This window comes from Geotrypetes seraphini, chromosome 2 (genome assembly GCF_902459505.1).
Source record: "Geotrypetes seraphini chromosome 2, aGeoSer1.1, whole genome shotgun sequence".
NCBI classification, from domain to species: Eukaryota; Metazoa; Chordata; class Amphibia; order Gymnophiona; family Dermophiidae; genus Geotrypetes; species Geotrypetes seraphini.
In genome coordinates, this window is record NC_047085.1 from 224,632,534 (window position 1) to 224,659,083 (window position 26,550).

Sequence of the window (26,550 nt, forward strand, 5' to 3'; positions counted from 1 at the left end):
TTCCATCATCTGTCCCCTTCTCTCAATCTCTCCATCCACCACAGACCCATCTTTCTCCCTCACCTTTCCGATTTTGGCAACAAGATCGGCAAGGCCCCCCCTCGCGACAGCACTGAGCAGCATCGGCGCCCCCCCCTCCACAACGGCACTGAGCGGCATCGGCGCCCCCCTGCCCCACAATAGCACTCAAGTTCAGCCTCCTTCTCCCAGCATCAGCAGAACTTCAGATCAGCAACAGGTGCTCAGTCAAAAGCTTCCCCTGAGTGAACTGCCTGGGCGGAAACAGAAAGCCTAGTCAGGGGAAGCTTTTGACTGAGCACCTGTTGCCGATCTGAAGTTCTGCTGATACCGGGAGAAGGAGGCCGAACTTGAGTGCTGTCGCAGGACAGGGAGGGCGCCGATGCCGATAAGTGCCGTTATGGAGGGGGGGGGGCGCCGATGCCACTGAGTGCCGTCGCAGCCCAGGAATTTTCTGGACCTGTCCGGCTGTACACCCCCCCTAAGGCTGCACCCCCCTTGGTACGCCACTGCGTGCGCTAAAAACCCTAGCGCACCTTCGTAAAAGGAGCCCAATATGTATATTTTCAAGATGGCTGTTCCTGTTGTATATACACTCCTGCAAGTAGAAAAGGCTCTAAGCTGGCAAATCCTTTTCAGAAACAGCATCAGAACTGTGCACATTGCTATATAGATGTCTCAGTTCTGATCACAACACAAAAAAAACAGAAGGCAATTCCATTACAAAGCCAGAACAAGTGATAGCAACAGCAAAGTCAATGAAGAGACAAAACAGTCTATGACATTGCAGTAGGATACATTTATTAAATGAGACGATTCGATTTTATTCATGTTTCGCCATGAGGCCTGCATCAGGAATCTAAACATATAAGAAATATAAATAAACAAATCATAATATTAAAAACAAACCAAACCAAAAATGTTTAAGAGCAAGAAGAAAAGTGATACTACAGCTAAAAAATGTTGTTAAACTATAAAATGTTATACAGAAACTATAAAAATTGGAATGTATATAAAACAAAATATATATAAAAATATAATAAATGATAAATATATAAAACCATAATGAGCAAACAGTATGGGGCTCATAATCGAAAGATAAAAACATCCAAAAAACAGCCTAAGTTGGCACTTGGACGAACATTTCTCAAATGTCCAAGCGCTGAAAATAAAAATGGGTGTTGGACGTATTTCTAAATGACCTAGGCCTTCATAGTGCCACTCAACGTCCAAAGCTAAATGGGGCATTTCGGGAGGCGTGTCGAGGGTAGGAATTGGGCAGGATGTGGGACGGCATAGACTTAGTCGTATAGCATGTATAACCGAAAGTTACACAGCCCAGGATTGACGGAACTTGGACGTTGTGACTTAGACCATGTAAAACATGGTGAAAGTAACAAAAACCCACCTAAACTCAACAGATAAGCACTGCAAACACATAACACAGACCCACACACACTACCCCAGTGATCACCAACCCCCCCACTCCCATAAAAATTTTATTCACAACTTTAAATTTCAGCCTCCAGACCATCATCACCAGGAAGCTGGGCATAGGAAAGCATAGTCATCCAGCACAGAGGCAGCTTAAGCCGTCTTGGTGGTGGGTTAGGGACCCATAGAGAGGAGGACCCATGCCCATAAGCCTCTGTTATCACTGCATTGATACTGAAACATGTGCACTGCCCTATACACCTCCAAAACCCTTTTGTGCTGGCATATAAGTGGCTCCTGAAGTCATAAGAGCTATTGGGGTGGTAGATAAGTGTGTCTAGGGCAGGGATCTCAAAGTCCCTCCTTGAGGGCCGCAATCCAGTTGGGTTTTCAGGATTTCTCCAATGCACATAGATCTCATGCATATTCACTGGGGAAATTCTGAAAACCCGACTGGATTGTGGACTTCAAGGAGGGATTTTGAGATCCCTGGTCTAGGGGATTCTGGAGGTGGTTTGGGGGGCTCACTGTGACCTACAAGAGAGCTGTAGTGAGGAGATGCCCTGGCACCCTTTTTGTGAAGTTCACAGCAGTGCCCTGTAAGGTACCCCACTATTTAGATGGCATGTCTGGGTGTTCAGTCCATCACTTTGCAGACCCCTCCAACGTCCAACACGGCTTGTTCTATGCGTTTTGGACTTGGACGGAAAGTTGGACGGAAATGTGGTATAAAGATGGACGATTTAGCGGCTTGGACGATCAGATCGGCAGTACATATAATTAGACGATTTTCGAAAGTAAAAAAATGTTGGACGTCTCTTTCGAAAATGTGTCTTAGGTTCTTTTTAACTTTGGACAACTTGTGAGATGGACGTAAATGGACTTAGACGTCCCTTTCGATTATGCCCCTCCACGTGTGTAAAACACCAGAATATATGTAAAATATATAAGAAAAAAATACAAAAAACAAACTATCCCCCCTTTTACAAAGCCACACTAGCGGCTGCCACGTGGCATAAGCCCCGAAGTCCTTGAAATCTTGATGGGCTTTGGGGCAGTTACCACAGCAGCAACTGGCTTTGTAAGGAGGGGGGGGGGGGACTGTGTGCTCAAAATAGCATATACAACCATACTGTGGATCTATAAATTTAAATGATGGCAAACCTAAATTTAGTATATATTATCTGACAGTGAAGCTGTAAATTTGCATTGTGAACTCTATAATATGTTTATTGGTATTAGACCCCCTAGAATGTATCGAATTAAGACACAACCTTGAATCTTAAACATGTACTGTAATTATGTCATATTGTAACCTGTTAACTGTATTTTATGTACGTTTCACCTGGAATACTGCATCCAGCACTGGTCGCTGTACGTGAAGAAGGACACGGTACTGCTCAAAAGGATCCAGAGAAGAGCGACTAAAATGTTTAAGGGGCTGGAGGAGTTGCCGTACAGCGAGAGATTAGAGAAACTGGGCCTCTTCTCCCTTGAAAAGAAGAGACTAAGAGGGGACATGATCGAAACATTCAAGATAATGAAGGGAATAGACTTAGTAGATAAAGACAGGTTGTTCACTCTCTCCAAGGTAGGGAGAAAGAGAGGGCACTCTCTAAAAGTTAAAAGGAGATAGATTCCATACAAACGTAGGGGGTCCTTTTACAAAGCCACGCTAGCGATTTTATTGCACGTACCGAATTAGCGCACGCTATAGCACGTGCTATCCGGAAATCTACCGCCTGCTCAAAAGGAGGCGATAGCAGCTAGCGCGTGCGCCAATCTAGCGCGCGCTATTCCACGCGTTAAGGCCCTAGCGCGGCTTTGTAAAAGGAGCCCGTAAAGAAGTTCTTCTTCACCCAGAGAGTGGTAGAAAACTGGAATGCTCTTCCAGAGGCTGTTATAGGGGAAAACACCCTCCAGGGACTCAAGACAAAGTTAGACAAGTTCCTGCTGAACCAGAACGTACACAGGTAAGGCTGGACTCAGTTAGGGCGCTGGTCTTTGACCTAAGGGCCATCTCATGAGCGGACTACTGGGCACAATGGACCACTTGTCTGACACAGCAGCGGCAATTCTTATATTCTTAACCCATTCTGAGCTCTTTGGGGAAAATGGAATAGAAAATGAAATAAATATATCTCTCTATATACTGTATATCTATTTTTACAGTCATGTGAAATCTACAGTCATGTGATATCTATTTATCTATCTATCTATATAAAACTAAAATGCAACTGAATTATAAAACCAGAGCTATCAAAAGCTCCTGGAATCCAACCAAGAGTAATACTGCTGGACAGGGGCCTCCTGCCAGTGGTTCTGTGCAGAACCTGCACTCTCCTGTATCTCCTGATCTGACCTAGTGTGGAGAAACTTATGTCCTCCTTTATTCATATACCACTGAATGGTATATTACTTTAGTTAGACACGCTTGATGATCAAACTATTACATTCAAATGCAGCAGCATCAAAGACCATCTAAGTAAGTATCATTTTCTATTTTTCCCAGAAAGAGGTATAACTATATGGAAAGGAGAATGGAACTTGATATACTGCTTTTTATCTGTGTGGTTTAAACAGTCAAATTGGTTTACATATTTTAGACAGGTACTTATTTTGTACCTGGGGCAATAAAGTGTTATGTGACTTGCCCAGAGTCACAAGGAGCTGCAGTGGGAACTAAACTCACAACCTCAGCAGGCTAAGGCAGCTGCTCTAACAACTAGGCCACTTCTAGTCTTACTCGCATTGATTGTGAAAACTGTGAAGGATTTGCACGGAGGGTCGTGGTGATTGCTTTGGATGCAGGAAGTTTTTCACTCCTGATGCAGCAAGAGCGAAATGGAGATTTCCCCGTCAGGTGGGATGCTTACCCACGAGACCCGGGTAGTGGGGCTTGGGAGTAAGCCTGATTGGAGACAGCTGGGACTTTGTGGACAGCTAAGTTTTTCTTTTTTTCCTTGTTCAAGTTGCAATATTTCTGACTGTGCCTCTGGACTGCAATCTTTTTTCACACAAATGTTTGTATGTGAGATTTTAGCGTGCTGGATGTGTCAAAGAAGCATGGGATGAACACAGAGGATCTAGAATCAGAAAATAATATTAAATATTGAACTAGGCCAGTTACTGGGCAGACTTGCACGGTCTGTGCCTGTATATGGCTGTTTGGGGGAGGATGGGCTGGAGAGGGCTTCAATGGCTGGGAGGGTTTAGATGGGCTAGAATAGTTTTAATGGAGATTTCAGCAGTTGGAACCCAAGCACAGTACAGGGTAGAGCTTTGGGTTCTTGCCCAGAAATAGCTAAGAAGAAAAAATTTAAATTAAATCAGGTTGGGCAGACTGGATGGACTATTCGGATCTTTATCTGCTGTCATCTACTATGTTACTATGTTAGGTGTTTTTTGGGGGACTGCTATTGTGCCTCATTTTTTCACCACTGTTTTTGATATAGTGAAGACACATAAGTGGAGTTTTTTTTAGCCATATGAAGCTTAACTGAAGCTTTTTCTCCACTTTTTTTCTGTGTCTTCTTTCTTTCAGACTGTGGGTGTATGTGCGATGTGTGGGTGGCCTTGTAGTGTCCCATAAGACCCTTAAATGTTCGATTTAGGGCGCATTTTGAGGTAAATGGTGGTTGATACTCACCCCATGGCAGTCGATGGTTTTAAAGCTGCTGATAGCCATAGGCTCAATTAGATGGTAACTGACTTTGCCACATAGGAAAGTCAGAAAGGCAAACGGGTGGCAGCCTGGCACTTAGTTAGAGATAGGGTTTGGGGGCAGAGGGGGAGGGGAGGCAGTTAGAAAAGAAGGGGCTGGGTTATAGGTAGGTCTAAGCAGGTTAAAACAGGAATAAGTAAATGGGAGGTAGCTGCAGTTAGGAATGAGGGGAAGTCTAAGAGGCGGTGTCAAGGGTGGAGATTAGGAGTATGAAGAGTGGAGTGGGCAACTGCATGATCTCCATTTTGCCTGCATCTCCAACTGCTCCTAGTTTGACAAATATTCAATGCTGTCTGCTGTTGGCATTGAATATCCTGGTCTTCGGTGGGCCCTAAAGTAATGAGGGTGCCATCCGGTACCCACATACCTAACAGGGTAAAGATAGGATCATATAAAAACCAGTCCTATCTGCTTAGTTACGCAGGCACCTGTGCTGAATACCATCAAAGCTTCCAACTCTTCCTCCATTTCTGGACCACCTCGACAATAACTGGACAGTACCCAGGTGACCACACTGATTTTACAGTGGCAGCCTTGTCCAGTTAAGTGCCACTGAAACCATGAAAACTCCTGAGATGCAATGTCAGATTACTGAGAATAACCCATAACACTTTAGAAGAAAGAAGGTATTGCATCACTTTTATTAACAAAAAATATAATAGCATTAGCGATGGGAAAGAATAGTCTAAATGTGGTACACAGCTTGATAAATTCCCTCCTTACCTGTGTGATCATTTTAATTCTCTATTTAATGGAATAACTTGTCATATACTTACTATCGTCCTTCTAAGACACAGAAATAATTGTGCCAAAGCTTCCCAGTAACAGATAGATGATGAAACATGATGCAGTTCCAAACCAGAGTTTATAAGAGACTAATTTCTTCTCTCTGCAGGTACAGTTCAATCTCAGCAAATGTATCCCAGCGTGTTCCCAGGGGAGGGGGGGGGGGGTGGAGACTGTTTGGATTTCAGCATGCAGTTGTGACTTTTGGCACATCAGGAACTACTTCTCTCTCCTGGCTAGTAATTTTGTCAAGATACCTGGTGAGGAAAAGGTTTCTCACCACTGTGACCTGCCACTGCAAACTCAACTTAGTGATAAATTACTGCTTCATTTGTCTTACCTTGAGTGTTTGTTTTTGTCACGTGACATCCCTTTGCAGTAGAAGCTCAGAGCTTCTCCCAATTGACCACAGAAGTTTGTCTAGATAGAAAAGTAATAAGGAACCATAAGTGATAAAGAAAAACTAAAGACACAAATTGAGAGTTTTTAGTTTTTTGTAAAATGTTATTGATTTTTGGGTCTCTGCTACTGATGACTGCTGTTTGAAACTCATTTCTAAATTATCTGATCGTCAATCCTGTGATAAAAAAAAAAAATGTGCGCAATAAAATTGCACACATTTTGCATACAATAATTAAAAAAAAACTTTAAAAATAAATGTAGATTTTATTTTTCAACCACTGTATTAAACTTTTTTGTTAGATTAAACAGAATAAGGCATGGTTTAGTTTCCTGTGGCTAGAAAATTTATCAGATCAGCAGTGGCGTACCAAGGAGGGGCGGTTCGCCCCAGCGACGGCACTCAGTGGCATCAGCGCCCTCCCCACCTCCGCGACGGCACAATTTTCTGGACCTGGCCAGTTGTGCACCCCCCCTAAGGCTGCACCCGGGGCAGACTCCCCCCACCCTTGCCACTGTAAATCAGACACATTTGGTCATCATCTTAGTGGACAATGGAAAGAGTGTCGTTTATCACTGCAGGCAGTAGAATTCCATCAATCCCATCTGCAGATCAGAAATGCCTGACAATTAAGTATGGATTGTAATAACGATCACATTACTTATGCGATTGTGTCTCCCCGTGATTTGCCCTCCAATTCTATAGAAAGTGCTGAAAATTATAAGCGAAAATTTGGGCGCGTACCCAATTTGTGTGCACAATTTAATTGAATAACAAGCTAATTAGCACCAATAATTGGTGTTTCAACATGCTATTATTGGCACTAATTATAATTAATTGTAAGTTTTGCATTTAAATTTAGGTAAAGGATCTGTGCCGAAATTTTATACGCAAGTCAAAAAAGGGGTGGGTCATGGTCAGATTGAGTGCATTCCTTTAAATTAAGCATGCAGCTATAGAATAAGGACATCGGCACCTAAATTTATACACAGGGGTTTGTACCATATTTTCATTGGTGTAAATGGCCACACCTAAAGTTAGGCCTGGCTCCCGGGCATAAGCGCTATTCTATAAGCTATGTCTAACTTTAAGCTATATCTTAACTTTAAGCGCAGCTTGCTTTTTTGGTGCTATATATAGAATTTACCCCTTAGAAAGTTCACATTTATGGTGAAACAAAAGTGAATTCCACCCAACATGAACTTGCTATGGCAGACAGGATGGGGACCTCTAGAGCGATTCAAAAAACCTGGTCTCTTCTATTCTCTTATGGTGACTCAAATTCTCATGATTCTTAATATTACAATGTTTTTTCCTTAATGTATTGAGCCCTTCATGGATACTTAGACGTTTATTATTACTTTTCCAGATATTGTCTATGTACTGTACTTCCATTTCTGTTTATTTTCTTCTTTTTTTTTCTCAGTATGTGCTTATTTAATACTGTTATGTTATGGTCCATGTTTAGCATTTCTTGTACTAATGTTTTAAAATTTTCAATAAACCCACATCTTTTTGATTTATATATGTCTCTCATACATAATGAACGAGGAGAAGGATCCTTCACAGAGGCTACAATGATAGTCCTCCCTAAACCTGGAAGAGATGCCATGGAGATCCTGCCAGTACCGAGGGCAGATGCTAAGAGACAGACCGAGCTGCAAGCAGTAAACGGTTGGCTGAGGAGATGGTGCGAAGAGGAGGGTTTCCACTTTGTACGGAACTGGACAACTTTTTGGGGGAAGAACAAGCTCTACAGGAGGGACGGACTGCACCTGAGCACGGCTGGGACGAGGTTGCTGGCACGCAACGTCCAGAGCAGCATAGACTTGGCTTTAAACTGAGGAGAAGGGGAAAGCCGACAGTCGACCTGACCTCGACACATCGGACCAAAGTATCAAACAAGGATACTGAACCAGAAATTTGTAAAAGAGGGCTCGGGACTGAGAGGGAACTTTTGGGAAAAGGACACAAGGACGCAATGCAGGGAGCCAATGCACAAACAAACCTAGCAAGCAGAACTAAGAGAGAGCAACAGGAGCCAGAGGGTCATCCAAACATGGGGGAGCAGGCTGAGGACAACATAGACACACCGCAGGATGGGGATGAACACAACAAAGCTCGGGGGCTGGCAACCCATGAGGAGGTTGGCAGGGGCGCCAAACCACGAGGAAAACCAGCGGAAAAGGCAAACAACCAGGACTTAAATTGCCTATACACTAATGCTAGGAGCCTAAGAGCCAAAATGGGAGAATTAGAAGTCATAGCCAGTACAAAGGACCTGGACATAATAGGAGTCACAGAAACGTGGTGGACTGACGACAACAAATGGGATGTGGCCATACCAGGGTACAAACTCTACAGGAGGGACAGGACACACAAGAAGGGTGGAGGAATAGCGCTTTATATAAAGGACTCCATACCTTCAACCAGGATAGAAACAACAGTAAGGGCGGACGACTTGGAATCACTATGGATTAAGCTACCTGGAGGAGCTGGAGCAGATATAAAATTGGGCCTGTACTATCGCCCACCTGGACAACCGGAAGCACTCGACCAGGACCTGGAGGCTGAGCTGAGACAGATATGCAAAAGCGGAAGCATGATGGTGATGGGAGACTTCAACTACCCTGGGATAGACTGGAGTATTGGACACTCAAACTGCACAAGGGAGACCAAATTCCTGGAAACCACGAGGGACTGTTTCATGGAACAGCTGGTCACGGAACCAACACTGGGGGATGCAACTCTCGACCTAATCCTCAATGGGCTAGGGGGACCTGCAAAGGAGGTGGCGGTGCTAGAACCCCTAGGAAACAGCGATCACAACATGATCCAGTGCAAGCTGGAAATTGGACCATCAAAGGTGAAAAGATCCACAGCGACAGCACTCAACTTCAAAAAAGGGAATTATGATGGCATGAGGAAATTGGTGGGAAAGAAACTCAACGGTAATGCAAGGAAGATGGAGTCTGTAGAAAAAGCCTGGTCCCTACTCAAGGGCACGGTGCAAGAGGCACAGAACCTGTACATCCCCAGATTCAGGAAGGGGTGCAAAAAAAACCAAACAAAAAACCCAGCGTGGATAACAACTGCGGTGAAAAAGGCGATAAGTGACAAGAAAGCATCGTTCAAAAAATGGAAAAAGGACCAAACAAAGGACAACCAAAAGGAGCACAAAGAACACCAAAGGGAGTGTCACCGTGTGGTTAGAAAAGCTAAAAGAGAATATGAGGAGAGACTGGCGGGGGAAGCAAGAAACTTCAAATCGTTCTTCAGATATGTGAAGGGGAAGCAATCGGCAAGGGAAGAAGTGGGGCCATTGGATGATGGAGACAAAAAAGGAGTGGTAAAGGAGGAAAAAGAGATAGCAGACAGGTTAAATAAGTTCTTCACGTCAGTCTTCACGAGGGAGGACACATCCAATATTCCGGAACCGGAGGACATCGTAAATGGGGATCGGGATGAAAAGCTGGTCAAACTAGAGGTAAGCCAAGAGGATGTCCTCAGGCAGATAGACAGACTAAAGAGTGACAAATCGCCAGGTCCGGACGGCATTCACCTAAGGGTACTCAAGGAACTAAGGAACGTAATAGCAGAGCCACTTCGCCAAATATGTAACCTATCCTTAAAAACTGGAGAGATCCCGGAGGATTGGAAAATTGCAAATGTCACACCCATCTTCAAGAAGGGTTCAAGGGGGGACCCGGGGAACTACAGGCCGGTGAGCTTGACCTCGGTCCCGGGAAAAATGATGGAAGCATTGATTAAGGACAGTATCTGTGAACACATAGAAAACAATGGACAGCTAAAGTCGAGCCAGCACGGCTTCTGCAAGGGTAGGTCATGCCTCACAAACTTATTGTACTTCTTTGAGGGGGTAAACAGACAGATGGATAAAGGGGAATCCATTGACATCATTTACCTTGACTTTCAAAAAGCCTTTGACAAGGTACCGCACGAAAGACTGCTTAAAAAGCTGTGGAGACACGGGGTGCAAGGGGAGGTCCACCGATGGATCAAAAACTGGCTGGCAGACAGAAAACAGAGGGTTGGAGTGAAGGGCCATTACTCAGACTGGCATGGGGTCACGAGCGGAGTTCCGCAGGGGTCGGTGCTGGGACCACTCCTGTTTAATATATTTATTAATGACCTGGAGGCGGGAACAAATTGCGAAGTTATTAAATTTGCGGATGACACCAAACTCTACCGCAGGGTTGAAACCATGGAAGACTGCGAAGATCTGCAAAGGGACCTAACGACGCTAGAAGAATGGGCCAAAAAATGGCAAATGAACTTTAACGTAGGGAAATGCAAGGTCATGCATGTAGGGAAAAAGAACCCGATGTTCAGCTACAAAATGGGAGGATCACTGCTAGGGGTAAGTAACCTTGAAAGAGACCTGGGAGTGATGGTGGACACGTCTTTGAAGGCGTCGGCACAGTGCGCCACAGCCTCAAGAAAAGCAAACAAGATGTTGGGTATCACGACCAGGACAAAGGAGGTCATCTTGCCACTGTATCGTGCAATGGTGCGACCGCATCTGGAGTACTGTGTCCAGTATTGGTCGCCGTACCTCAAAAAGGACATGGCGGTACTTGAGGGAGTCCAGAGAAGAGCAACTAAACTGATAAGAGGTATGGAAAACCTCTCATATACTGACAGACTGAAAAAACTGGGGCTGTTCTCCCTGGAAAAGCGGAGACTTAGAGGAGACATGATAGAAACCTTCAAGATCCTGAAGGGTATAGAAAAAGTAGACAGGGACAGATTTTTCAGATTATGGGGAACCACAAGTACAAAGGGGCACTCGGAAAAATTAAAAGGAGACAGGTTTAAAACAAATGCCAGAAAGTTCTTTTTCACCCAGAGGGTGGTGGACACATGGAACGCGCTTCCGGAGGCTGTGATAGGCCGGAGCACGTTACAAGGCTTCAAAGAAGGTTTGGATAGGTTCCTAGAGGATAAAGGAATTGAGGGGTACAGATAAGAGTAGCGGTAGGTTATAGGGATAGTCTGGGACCATTGCTCAGGAAATGGGCCTGATGGGCCACCGCGGGAGCGGACCGCTGGGCGAGATGGACCTCTGGTCTGCCTCAGCGGAGGCAACTTCTTATGTTCTTATGTTAAAAATTAAAGACCTTTATCATTGATTAACTCTGATGCAAAAATTTTTGCGAAAATCATTGCTGCCAGGATGGAACCGATTTTACATACCATTATAGCTAACGACCAGACGGGTTTCATGACGGGTCGTCTCTCTAGTGATAACACTAGATTATTTGCTAATGTCATCTACCACTTGGAGACTCACTCTACACCTTTGATTGCGTTGTACTTGCTGATTGTACCTTTTCTCTGATTGTACCCATTCGTTGATTGTCCAGCTCTTCTTCACTGTAAACCGCCTCGAACTTCTATGGCTTTGGCGGTATATAAGAAATAAATTATTATTATTTGATTGCTTAGAATGGTCTTACATCTTTCAAGTCCTTGCATGGTTTCGCTTCCCTCCTTTTTCATGTCCATGATTAAGGTCTTATACTCCAATCCGTCAACAAAAATTTATATTAACAATATATACTCTCCACCATTCTCTCCAGCTAGGGGCACTCGTCAGGGGTGCCCTCTTTCGCCCTTATTATTTAATATCGCCATTGAGCCTCTGCTGATTGCTTTAAGAACCAATCATAACATCGCTGGATGTCGTCTGGCTGCATCTGAGGTTAAACTGTCTGCATACGCTGACAATGTTCTTATCTACACCTCACCCTCATCTATTCCTACCATATTACAGGTGATACGTGATTTCTCTATCATCTCTGGTTAAAAGCTGAATTTATCAAAATCAGAGGTTATGCCACTTAACTGTCCAGATGCGGGTGTTGAGATTAAAGCATTGGGACTACTCTGGTTGCCTACTAAACTAAAATATCTGGGAGTATACTTTGCACCTTCCCTTGACGATACTATTCTTCTCAATATCGATTTTCTCCTTGAAAAAATTAAACGACTTATTACTCAATGGTCCCCGCTAAAGCTATCATGGTGGGGTCGCTTGGATACAATTAAGATGGTGTTGACACCTGTGATAACATATGTGCTCAGTATGATTCCCTGTTTTTTCCTCGTTCTATCTATAAGAAGATGGAAACCTTAATGACAACTTTCTCATGGGCAAACAAAACCCCCCGTATTAGTCTCAATAAACTCAAATCTACAAAAAGTAATTGGGGTGTCTCCTTCCCGAGCCTGTATGATTACCATTTGGCTTATATATTGAGGAATGGAGCTAAGTGGTGTTATGAGGATGAAGTTCGGTTTATACCTTCTTGATATGCTATGGAGATTAGTTCTTGCTCAGTTCCACTGAAGTATCTTCCTATAATGCATAATCTTTCTGCTGTCTCCGACCATCCTGTTCTATGGTCAACCATTCAGGCTATTAGAGATATCAACCATTTTTCTGATGTCCAATGGGATATTTCATTATTGTCCCCTCTATGGAACAATCCAAAAATTCTTATACAAAAAGATATGATTTCTTGGAAAATATGGCAAGTTTGCAGCATTTGGAATATAGGACACTTGTATGACGGGCAACAATGGTTTACATTTGACAAAATCTGCAGATCACACAATCTACCCCCATCTCAATTTTTTCGCTGGCTGCAACTCACCCATACTATCAAAAAAGATGTCTTATCTCGATATAATATTGTCACTCAACCATCGTTTATATCCCTATGTGACAAGATAGTTTTCAAAAGACATGAAGCCTCTCAGTGGTACAAATACCTGCAACTCCACAAGTATTCTTATGATACTCACCTATGTGATGTATGGCATACTGATCTAAACTTGATGATTGATGACATTACCTGGTCTGAGTCATGCATGGCTTCTAGCATCTAAAGCCCTACATTCATCCTCTATGATGCAAATTGCTTTCTTCCTCATGAACAGAGCCTATTGGACACCACATCGACTGGCTACAATGGGGTCATAATATACTGATCAGTGCTGGTCCTGTGGCTCCTCTGGGGCCACGCTTAAACATATGATCTATGACTGTATATTACTGCAATCATTTTGGAATTCTGTATGGAAAAATATTTCATCTATGCTTCATATACATTTTCCCTTGTCATTTGCAGTTGTGGTGTTCGGTGTTGGGGTTTCCCCTTCCCTTCCTCTCACAGTACCTCAGTCTTTACTCTTACGTAGTTTAATTCTGGTTGCAATTAAGGAAATTCTATCTATCTGGAAATCATTTTCTTCCATATCATATAATGCTTGGTGGGCTTCTGTATCTCTTATTGTTAAATACGAACGTATATATGCTGTAAAGTTTGGCTCCCTAGCAAAGTTCCATGACATTTGGGATCCTGTATCTGAATGTAATGTTATATAAATATTAGATTCCAACAGTAACTTCCTATTATGGTGACATGCTGCTTTTCTTTTCTTTTTAAGTATCTTTCATGTTCGCTTCTGTTTTATATCATTATAAATAACAACTACTTCTATTGTCTATGACGTGTAATTCCAATTTCATTTGTTCAGACTTAGGTCTCTCACGATAATGTTGCTATTGATACTTCCTCTGTTCCTGTTCTTTTTATGTTTGTATTTTGTTATAAAATACCAATAAAATCTTTGAACATAAAAAATTTTCAATAAAATTTCATGAGGAAAATAAAAGAATTTTCCCCTTAATGTATACGACTAACATTCAGGGAAGATCTAAATCTTTTTTTCCTTTTTGTACAATTTAAAGGTGCAGATTGCTTTTATTACTCAACAATGTAAAATATGATGAAACTATAATATGGAGCCCTGTGGACCTCAATGAGATTCCATGGGAGAGACTCCATGAAAGATCTACTCTGCTATGGGGTGTAAGGAATAACTATTTTATGTATTTATTTATATATTAATTGTCTAAATGTTTACATTCAGGTACACAAGCATTTTCCCCTATCTGTCCCGTGGGCTCACAGTCTATCTAATGTATCTGGAGCAGTGAAGGATTAAGTGACTTACCCAGGGTCACAAGGAGTAGAGCAAGATTTGAACCCACAACCTCAGGGTGCTGAGACTGTAGCTCTAACTACTAGGCCATGCCTTCCTCCACATCATTAGTTGCTGTAGAAGAGTAACTTCTACAGGATCTTATCACTAACTTATGTTTGTAAACTTGTAATCCATTCTGGGCTCTTTTGGGAGGATTGGCTAAAAAAATTGAATCAATCAATCAATCAATGAACAAGTATCCAGTATCCTAATCAAGGCAAGGAGCCTTATTTTGAAGCAACAACCTTAAGGTATGAATCCCTTTGCAAATGTATGTCAGATTCTTAGCTTTGTTTTCTCCAGGTTTCAGAGCAAGCCCCTATTTATAAATGTGAATACAGTATACCCCTGCAAAGTCGCAGTTCACAGTTCGCAGACCCAGTCGTTTGCAGTTTTTTTCAGTCCACCTGTTACGTGACCTGGAACCCCACCATGCACATCCTTCGGCCCCCCAATCCACTCTGCCTGACCAGTGATCCCAGCCTGGGTCATAGCCGCAAATGCGACCATCCGCATCAGCCCTCGCAGCAGCCGCCACCACTGCCCCTGCAGCCCTCTCCCGCCTCCGATTCCCGCTCCTTCCCCGCATCCAATAATCGTGGTTTTTCAAAGTTTGTGGTTGCTCCTGAAATACAACCCCAGCAAACTTCGGGGGTATACTGTATATATTTCATGTTATGTTATTTTGTGAGAGGTACATAGTTATAATCGAAATAACATTAGAGACTACCTTGATACTAGTCACACTTTTATATACAGTAATACCTTTTATAGTAGATACAAAATATGCGCTTGTGTGACTGAGCAGGAGTCTTCCACCATTAATCCTACCAGTGGGAGGTGCTGTTTCACTATCACTTTTCTAATAATGAGAGACAGGCAAGCTCTATTAGACTCCAGGGAGTCTGTCTGTCCCTAGCACTTGAAGCCATACCCATATTTTTCACCTCATAAGGTGCATTTTATTCCTACCCAAAAGTGGGTGGAAATCTCAGTGCGTCTTACGGAGCGAAGGTACAAATTTTTTTACCCTCCCCCCCAACATAGCATTTAAAAACACACACACACACATGCTGCTTCTTTTTAAAACACCCCTGCCCATTGCCACCCGCCTCTTTTAAAAAACACACACACACACACACATGCTGCTGCACTTTTTAAAAACACCCCCTTACATCGCACGCTGCCGTCGTATCTTGTTAAAAACATCCTGATGGGCCAGCGTGATCCTTCCCTTGCTAGCTGTCTCATCCTATTTCCCGGCCAGCGGCACACAGGTCAGGAGCGCAGAGGTCATGAACAAAACTTTCCATGCTCCTGTTTGGGGCCCACACTGTTTTCTGATTGGTGAGCCATTCAGAAAGCAGCGCGGGGCCAGGCGGGAGCGCGGAAAGCTTGCGCCTGATCTCTACACCCCTGACCTGTGCACCGCTAGCCAGGAAATAGGAGGAGACAGCTAGCGAGGGATTTAAAAAGGTACCGGGGTGATAAAAATACCGCAACAGCTGTCTAGGGAGGCAGGGAGGGGTTAAAAATGGTACTGGTGGATGATTAAAATACTGAGACAGCCTTCTAGGGAGGGAGGGATTTAAAAAGGTATGGGGGCTGGCATGTGGCTGGCTGACTTGCTGCTGGCTGGCTGGCTGCCCCTACACATGTCTACCATTAGACATACCAACCACTAGATGTGCCCTGTACTCTATCCCAGCGTACCACTAGACCACCAGATGGGGGACAGGGTACAGGGCACAACATTTGGTTCAGAATATTTTTTTCTTGGTTTTCCTCCTCTACTGGTGGATGCGTCTTATGGTCAGTTGCATCTTATAGAGAGAAAAATACAGTAATTTTGAAATACTGCCTCCCACTGGCTGCAATGCAGGTGGAGGTCTCCTGATGAACTTAGAGAGAACATTGCTCTCTGAATGTTCCTAGACAAATGTTTTGAGCCTGGAGTAACACTGAGTACATATGTGATTATTAAGAATCAGGCTACCAAATACCAAACACAGTGGAGATGACCAGAAAGGCAACAGGACGCCGGAGACAATGTCATCACTTTAATGCTTGGCTTCCATCAGATTCAATGTTCAACTTGCATATAATTGTCAGAGAAGTTAATTGGTTTGTAAAATTTAACAGAAAGGGTGAGCAATCCTAAATTTCAAAAAGTGAATGATTACAGCATTTGATGGCATAGTGATGATTCCAAAGCATCTTCTTTTCTAATGAAAGATTTTTAGTGCAGTCATTTTTGCAAAAAAGCAAACCTTTTATACTGTAAACTGATGATTCAAGGAAAAAAGTTTAGTGATTCTGAAATTTAGGTGAACATTAAGATGAAAAAGGAGTCTGCAGAGCCCTGGATTATTGGGTTGATTATTAGTATTATACATATTTTATGAAAAATGGTAAATAAGCCACATTTGTAATGTCCTGTGCTTGCTGTGATCGATCTCTATTACTATTGCTATAACTATCTGAATTTTACTGCATAGAAAAAAAGAGGATTGACTCATTCTTATTACTTACCTCCTACCCTATCCTGATATTTTAACAAGCTTATATGACTTCAAAGAAAAAACATCATGCAACATTTTCGGTATTTTTCTCAGAAGAAACCATTACCTCGATTGGACGTAATGTTCTGGAACCATATAGGAAGTGACTATGGCAAAAGCTAGAACTGAATTTATTTTGGAGAGGGGGGGACCACTAGGCAACAGGTTTGAACCATACTAATACTCTTATCAATAAATAATACTATCAAGTACGCTTGGTCTGTGTGAGGGAGTGTACAGGAAGCTACCAGATCCCTTTAAAAACACCTTAAATCCTGCAAGGCAAAGCAGAAAGGGTATGGCCCAGTCAAGGCAGAACGGGGAGAGCATAGTTCAGGTAGCCAAATACTCTAAGCGCAGCAGACCAGGGAGGCTCAGGAAAGACAAGAGCAGCCCTCCAGCAATTGTCTTCATCATAGATTTGCAAGCAGCACAAGATTAATGCAGGTAGGCCAAGTTTTATCTTGGAACCATAAGAATTCTAAATCCTTGAGGCCAGGCCAGAGCCAGGCTAGGTTTTGGATAGCCTTGATGACAAAGAATAGTGCACACTGATACCATGGGGCTCTATAAGAAACAGGGCTGCAGGAAGATTATTACTGAATTCCAAGAGTCTATTTTTAAGTTTATCAAACCTGTGAAAGGAACAGCATTACAGAGGGTTATCAGACTTCCGGATTTCCCCGGACATGTCCTCCTTTTGAAGACATGTCTGGGGATCTGGACGGTTTTTCAAAACCCAGCACTTTGTCCGGGAATTGAAAATCCTCCTGAAATCGCATCAGGCAGGGAGGAAGTCTTCACCCTGCCTGACAAGAGTAGATGGTGGGGGCGGGGTTAAAGCAGGACAGGGGGTGGGATTAGGGTGGAGATGGGTAGAACTGGGCAGGCCTAGGGATGGGTCTAGGGGTCCGGATTTTCTGATTAGAAAATCTGGCAACCCTAGCATTTCATATTCTTTTGAATACAAATAACCCCCCCTTTTAGAAAGCCACATTAGGATTTTTTATTGCTGGCTGTGGCGGTATTCATTCCGATACTTATAGGAATTCTAAGAGCTTCGGAGCTAATATCACTGCGGCCAGCAATAAAAAAGCCTAACTTGGCTTTGTAAAAAGATCCCAAAGTGTTTTGTTTACTTTCATCTCTCTTTGTAGCTGGCTCTGTAGAGGCTCCATGCCCACATCCTCACGCATACTTAGGGTTACTATATGGCTTGCAGAAAAAGGAGGCCGGATTGAGACATCTGGGTTTACTTCCACTGAGACCTTTTGTGCCACAAATTAAATCTTATGTCCATGATTAAAGCCATATAATTAATCTATTAGAACCCGAATAAAATGCTAGACATGATAAAGAAGGGAATCACGAGTAGATCGGAGAAAGTAATAATGCCGCTTTATAGGGCGATGGTCAGACCACACTTGGATACTGCGTCCAACATTGGTCTCCATACCTAAAGAAGGATATAAAAATGCTCGAGAGGGTGCAGAGACGAGCAACAAAGCTAATAAAGGGCATGGAGAACTTGGAATATGAGGAACGACTTAAGAGACTTGGATTGTTCTCCCTTGAGAAGAGGAGACTGCGAGGGGATATGATCGAGACTTTCAAAATACTGAAAGGAATCGACAAAATAGAGCAGGAAAAAACATTATTTACAATGTCCAATGTGACACGGACAAGAGGACATGGACTAAGGGGGGGACAAGTTCAGAACAAATATTAGGAAGTTCTGCTTCACGCAACGAGTGGTGGACACCTGGAATGCTCTCCCTGAAGAGGTAATTGCAGAATCCACCATTCTAGGATTTAAGGATAAGTTAGATGTACCTCTCCTTATGAGAGGCATAAAGTGACATGGTTAAGGGTAATCTAGATGCACTTCTCCTTATAAGAAGCTCAGAGTGATATGGGGACTAAAACTATGCCAGGGTACACCTGGAGAGGCCTCCGCGTGTGCAGATCACCGGACTTGATGGACCTAGGGTCTGTTCCGGGGATGGCACTTCTTATGTTCTTATTTTTCTTATACTTGTGACTTTGGACATAGAGTCATTGAGGGGCATAATCGAAACTTTAAAATATCCAAAAACTTGTCTAAATTAGCACTTGGATGTCCGAATAGCAGGGACGTCCAAGTGCCGATAATAAAAAACAACTTTCTGGACGTGCATCAAAACTTCTAAGCTGCTGTGTATCCAGTGCTCAAAGGGGCGTGTTGGGAGGTGTGTTATGGACAGGAATCAGGTGGGCTTAAACCTGGATGTAATGAAGAGATAATCAAAGCTTTTCTAGAGGGAACATACACCGGCAGTTTAGATCTGTTTTAATTGCATCTAAGTGCCTCAAAGCTGCCCAAACTGACCAGATGACCACTGGAGGGATTAAGGCATTAACCCTCCTTACTTCCCCAGTAGTCATTAACCCCATCCCACCACCGAGAGATATGGGGGAAAAAATCAACACATTGAGGGCTTGCCCTCAGCTGATCATGGCAGAGGAATCCCCATCAGCTGAGCTAGTTTTGGGGATTCCTGCAGGCTCAGCTGATGGGGATTCCCCCTACCAGGATGAGCTGAGTTGTGGAGCCCTACACCCCTCACCCTATACCCTTCAACATTTTTGGACACCTCCCCCCCATATCACCCACCACCCAACGTCATGGAACACCCCCCATCAACCATAACCTGACATCATAGAAAATCCTACACACCCACATCACCCGACCCCCATACCTTCTGCTGCAAAATCAGCAGTGGGAGTGGCCTAAGGCCCTGATTGGCTCAAAATGGCAATTTTGAGGCAATCAGGCTTTGATTCTGTATAGGACGCCCGGGAGAGGTGTCCTATACAGAATCGGGCCTACACTAAACCCCGATTCTGTAACCGGCGTCCATGTTACAGATGCCGGTTAGAGAATCAGGTTAGATTAGACACGGCCGCTACACTTATCGTGGCAAGGGATATGTATAGCGGCCGCCTGTCCAATCGCCGGCAGGAGGATGCCCAACTCCTCCTGCAGGAACCCCGGACCCCCCCAACCCCCAAACTTGTAATCGCCGGCAGGAGGATGCCCAACTCCTCCTGCCGGAACCCCGGACCCCCCTCCCCTCCAAACTTGTAATCACCGGCAGGAGGATGCCCAACTCCTCCTGCCGGAAAGCCGGACCCCCTCCGGACCCCCCATGCTAACGACCCCAACTAACCTTTAAATGTTGATCAGCTGGACGGGTCTTGCTGCCGTCCAGCTCACAAGCCCGCCTCGTAGAAATGAGACGGGTCCGCCCCCTTCCCGGCCCATCCCTGCTAAATCTAAGGCCTGATTGGCCCAGGTGCCTAGCCTGGGCCAATCAGGCCTTAGAATTAGTGGGGATGGGCGGACCCGCTATGCCTAAGGCCTGATTGGTCCAGACTTCTAGAGCCTGGGCCAATCAGGCCTTAGATTTAGCGGGGATGGGCCGGGAAGGGGCGGGCCCGTCTCATTTCCACAAGGCGGGCCTGTCAGCTGGACGGCAGCAAGACCCATCCATCCGACCAACATTTAAAGGTTAGTTGGGGGGGTCGTTAGCATGGGGTGTCCGGAGGGGGTCCAGCTTTCCGGCAGGAGGAGTTGGGCATCCTCCTGCCGGCGATTACGAGTTTGGGGGGAGGGGGGGTCCGGGGTTCCGGCAGGAGGAGTTGGGCATCCTCCTGCTGGTGATGGGACAGGCGGCCGCGGCCGTTATACTTATTGCAGCAGGGAGATCTCTTGCCGTGATAAGTATAGCGGCTGCGTCTACTTACAATGTAGACCAGCATTTTGCTGGCCTACATTTTAAGCGTTTCTTCCTCTACTAGGGAGACGCGTAGGGCCACCTAGGTTCGCCTTTAGGCGAGCTTAGGTGTCTTGCAGGCCTCCCTAGGCTCCCAGAGGCGCCTTCAATATAGGCGGCCTGCCTGGGGAGCATTTTTTTTTAAAACGTGCATCCCGATTGGTTGATTAGACAGCTGTAGGACGCCTACAGCTGCCTAAAATCAGGATGGCACTTTTCAGAATCAGGGCCTCAGGGTCTTAGGCCCCTCCCACTGTATCCCAAGATGCATTAGGAAGGGGAAGGCCCATCATTCTCAGCACATGGCCCTGTAGGTAGGAGGGAGTGGGCTTACCTCCTGCCAATTTTGTAGCAGAAGGTACAGGGGTGCGGGTGATGTCTGTGTGTGGGGTGCCATTAGGTCATGGGTATCAGGTGATGTGTGTGGGAGGGGGGGTGTCCTGTGTCCCATCCCATGATGTCTGGTGGTATTGGGTGATGTGGGGGGGGGGGGGGTCCAGAAATATTGGGGGATGGATATAGGGCTCCATGGCTGTTGTAGGGGAAAACACCCTCCAGGGATTCAAGACAAAGTTAGACAAGTTCCTGCTGAACCAGAACGTATGAAGGTGGACTCATTTAGAACGCTGGTCTTTGACCTAGGGGCCGCTGTGTGAGTGGACTGCTGGGCACGATAGACCACTGATCTGACCCAGCAGCGGCAATTCTTATGTTCTTATGGCTCAGCTGATCCTGGCAGGAGGAATCCCCATCAGCTGAGCTGGCAGGAATCTCCAAAATCAGCTCAGCTTATGAGGATTCCTCTGCCATGATCAGACAAGGTATTTGGGTACATTTACAAAACTTGCTTTTTGTGCATTTTTCATGGGGACATTCTTAGTTTTGAAAATGGCCAAAAAAGATAGAAACTTATACCTAGGTCATTTTCAAAAACAAAAGATAGATGTATGGCAATTTTAAAAATGGATATTTTTTTCTCCTTGGTTTGTGGATGTCTTGCCCAAAACATCCAACCTCAGACTTATACATCCTATTGAAAATGCCCCTCACTGAATACAAATATATCACAAGATTATGCTTTACATGTAATACAAAAAATTACATGCAAAACAAGAAATTGACCCTGTTTCCACAGAATAAAAGTCCAACAAAAGCAAAAAATTGCTGCGGAGAGTTGATGTTCCTGATATGGACTTTATTGTAAAATCAGCTTGATAATCCACATAAAAACATGTAGGACCCAATCAGTTGGGAACTTTGGACCCAACACGTGTTTGTAAAAAGAGCATATGCAAGTTATTTTGGTGTCAAGCTTGGAGATGCAGATAAGCTATGGGCTCCTCATATTGAATGCAAAACTTGTACGGAGCATATGTGCCAGTGGACAAATAGAAAAGAAGCTGCCTGAAATTTGTAATACCAATGGTTTGGAGGGAACCAAAAAACCACTTCGTAACTGTTATTTTTGCATTGTTAATATCATAGGCATCAATCGATATAATCGTGACAAGTGGTCTAATCTTGATCTACCTTCAGCCAGGAGACCTGTTCCGCACATAGATCTTGTACCCGTCCCACCTTTCCGTGAACTACTACAGCTCTCTGAGGATGTCTTGCATGTCTGATATCGCACAAGGTAAAGAAAGTGGGGGCAGTGACAGTGATTCCCAAACAACTTCACATAGTGAATGTTTTGACCAGAATAAACCAAGTGATCTGATTAGGGACTTAAATCTTTTCAAGGAGTCTTCTGAATTGCTTGCCTCCAAACTAAAGGAAAATAATGCACTTCCGCTTGGAATGAAAATTATATTTTATCGAAGGAGAGAAAAGGACTTGCTGCCATTCTTTACTGAAGACAACAACTTAGTATTCTGAAAAGACATTGGAAACCGTCTGAAGAAAATGGGTCTTTCACAATATAACCCAAGTGAGTGGCGTCTTTTCATCGACAGTTCAAAACGTAGTTTGAAATGTGTTCTTTTAAATAAGGGCAAGCAAACAGAAGAGCACCTTGCCTTAGACCAGGGGTGTCCAACCTTTTGGCTTCCCTGGGCCGCATTGGTAGGAAAAAAAAAAATATCTGGGGCCGCACAAACGCTGCAGCAAAAAGAGGGAGCCGGCAAGATGGTAAACACCCGGGGGAAGCAGAGGAAAACACTGCATTGCCCTCGGCTGGGACCGCACAAAATACTTCATGGGGCCACAGGTTGGACACCCCTGCCTTAGACTATAACCAGGCAATATAAAGGCAAGGGAGACATCTTTTCAACCAAATAAATGAGTCTTTATTAAAGTTGGTCCCAGCAAGGATCCCAGTTTCGGCGTATAGTTGACACCTTCCTCAGGGGACACTTGACTAGTAGGACACTGAGTTAAAAACACGCTTGTAGACGCAATCTGCAGCACAATAATTATGGTTCTATTCCAATCAGTCACTCCACCAGGATGAAAGAAGAGTACAAGGCCATCTCTTTTGTCTTGGAAAAGATAAATACCAAGAACATCAATGGGTTATTTATGTAAAGTTCAAGATGGTTCATTTTCTTCTTGGTCAACAAAGTGGCTACACAAAGTATCTTTGCTTTTTATGCCTTTGGATAGTAGAGCCAAACATGAATATTGGGCAAAAAAAGATTGGCCTCTGAGGGAATATATGGTGGCTGGAGGACAAAAGGTAATCAATGAACCTTTGGTAGCACGAGATAGAATCATACTGCCACCACTACATATAAAGCTAGGCCTGATGAAATAATTTATAAAGGCTTTGAATAAAGACGGTTCATGCATTGAATACATAGCGCATCAATGAATGAAATTGAATCATGTGCCTGGTTTTCATTTGTTCCTGTTGTGAAAACTTTCTTGGCAACAAGAAGGCAGACAACTACACAGAATTAGTAGAGGATATGCTCTTTCATTTCTGTAGGTTTGGCTGTAACATGAGTGTTAAAGTCCATTATCTACACAGTCACTTAGATTGTTTTCCAGAAAACCTTGGTGACTAAAGCAAAGAGCAAGGTGAAAGATTTCACCAAGACATAAAAATGGTAGCCAGATACCAAGGAAGATGGAATGCACACTTGATGGCAGACTATTATTGGAATCTTATGTGGGATTACCCTGGAAAATCCCACTTTCGGAAGTCTTACAAAAGGAGCTTCTTGTGTGTCAAATGACTGGAAAGTTTCTATCATAAACTTGTGGTTTTGGTATGAAATAAGTAGATTTTTATGTTGTACACTTTTCTTTTAATTTTGAATATGTTTCCTTCATGCTTAAAAGATATTAAACACTACATTAAAATATCCTGATTTTTTAATGGACGAGCAGAGTGAAGAGTGGTACAGTCACATGTTCTGTATCTCAAAAACTAAAACTGATAGGAGAAAACTGGTGCCATTTTTGGAATCAGCAGGACAAATATATCCAGAAACAAGTCTTAACATTTTAGGCACCAAAATGAGTATTGACCAATGTTATTTTCTTAGATGATACACACACCTTGCTTAGATGATCTCTCTATTTCCCTGAAAAAAAGAGAAACAAATATTTCAAGTCTATTAATGCCTATATAACTTGCATGGTCAATGAGCTCTGCTGCATTCAGTCAGCCACTACTATACCAACAACTGCTATTAGTTATTACAAACTGCCAAGATTGCTGAAATCTTGAGACTCTGTGTTCTAACTGGCTGCCAACTTGGATTAGTCTGTCTCACCCTGGATTTTTATTTATCATTTTATGCCAGCTCTACTCCAGCATATTTTAATTTAGGTCACTAGAGATTTACATTGCTTGCTGTACTTTGGCCTTTTAAGAAATGTGTCCTTGATTTTTAATAAGACCCTTGATTTTTTTTTAAAATTTTTTATTCATTTTCAAACTTACAATAAGTGTGACAATATGTTCAAACAAATTAACAATAAATATATCACTTAATAATCATCAATGGTATAAATGATATGCTCTTATCTCCCACCCTTCCCACCCTTTCCTATCATATAATCAATACCTTATACAATAAGTAACAATAAAATTACCTCCCTCCCCCTCTCACAATTGAACTTGTAAATTTAAGGGAAAAAATATCATCTAATCAGTACAATATTTTGTTAATGGCTCCCACACATCTTGAAATTTCCTGAAACATCCCCGCTGTATTGCAATAAATCTCTCCATTTTATAAACATGACATAAGGAATTCCACCAAAAATTATAATTTAATCTACTCCAATTTTTCCAATTATAAGCAATTTGTTGAATGGCAACCCCAGTCATTATAAGTAATAATTTGTTTTTATTTGTAGAAATCTGACTTTTTGCTCTCATTGCCATACCAAACAGCCCAGTATCATATGATAATGATTTTTAAATAACAACCACCAGGGCATTTTGCTAGCAATCACATCAGATTCATTCACTTGCAATCTAAGAAGAATGTCCAGTGTCCATCCAATCTGTGGCTTCAGATAGAAATTTATATCAGAAAGCAAGTTCAGCATAATCTATTGGGCACCATTTTCCAAATTTGTGACAAGGATCAAAAATGTGAATCAAGGTCGAGATGGGGTAGAATTTGTCAAATTAACTCCTATTTTGATTTAATCCAATGCACATGAAAACAAATTTAATGTTGCCCACATAATTGGAGATTTTGCAATTCTCCTTCCTTTTACCCCTCCTCATCCTCAAGGTTGAAGGTGGCACAGATTAAATCCAAAATTCACCATCCATATTTGAAATTGACCCGAAGGGGGAAATTCTACAAATAAGGTGCTTACATTTATGTGTTGAGTATGCACAGATTTCCCTGGACATGTCTTCCTTTTGAGGACATGTTCAGGGGTCTGGACGGATTTTCAAAGCCGGGCACTTTGGGATTTGAAAAGCTTCTACCTAGCAGCGACATCGGAACGGCATCAGTGCATGTGTGGATGCAATGCAGTGATGTCGCATGCATGTGTGTGATGTCATCCCGCCACACCAGCGCATGCACAGAAGCCCTCCCATCAAGTGACCAGGTTGAGGGGGCGGGGCTGGGGCGGAACAGGGTGTGACTAGGGCAGAATAGGGCGGGCCTGGGGGGGGGCAGGGCCATAGGTCCAGATTTTCATTCTTGAAAATCTGGTAACCCTACACACAAATCTGCTTAAGAATTATTCTTTAAGGCCCTGATTCTATAAATGATGTCTAAAAATTAGGTGCTGAGGAATGCGATTCATTGTGGCTCTCAGTCTTCAGTTAGGCGCCGTTTATAGGATCGTACCTAATGGAGCCTAAATTGGACTTGGGCACCGGTAGGCATCAAAACCTTAGGCGCCCCCTATTTATGCCAGGGTTTTCTAGGTCTAAATATCCGTGCCTAAGTTTGGGCGCCTACATAGAAAACATGCCCAAGATCTGGTAGATGCCTTACCATGCCCATTTTCTGGTAGATGCCTATCAATTAATTTTGATTTATGCTAATTATTGAGCCAATTAAATTTGCTATCAAATGGATGCTGAAGATGTTCTTATGTTTTTTAAAAATAAAGATGTTCCTTTTTTGACAAATACCATAAGAATGTATCCTACTCAGAGGAGAAGGAAACATTTTCTTATTTTGAGACCTCAGGCTATACAGCAGTGGTCTCAAACTCAAACCCTTAGTGGGGCCACATTTTGTATTTGTAGGTACTTGGAGGGCCGCAGAAAAAATAGTTAATGTCTTATTAAAAAAATGACAACTTTGC

The 26,550-nt window shown here is 43.3% G+C and overlaps 1 long non-coding RNA gene across 3 annotated transcripts in view; it reads right to left on the reverse strand.

Annotated features, from left to right (window-relative positions):
* Positions 1-797: 797 nt before the first annotated feature.
* LOC117355909 overlaps positions 798-26,550 on the reverse strand; it is a 169,291-nt gene continuing 143,538 nt past the window's right edge. For 2 of the 3 annotated variants that reach the window (XR_004538484.1, XR_004538481.1), the window contains one exon: positions 24,131-24,344. This is a non-coding gene — a long non-coding RNA (uncharacterized LOC117355909). Of the gene's footprint in view, positions 878-6,302; positions 6,383-24,130; positions 24,345-26,550 lie in introns of those variants that run through there. The other variant, XR_004538482.1, reaches the window with a different exon arrangement.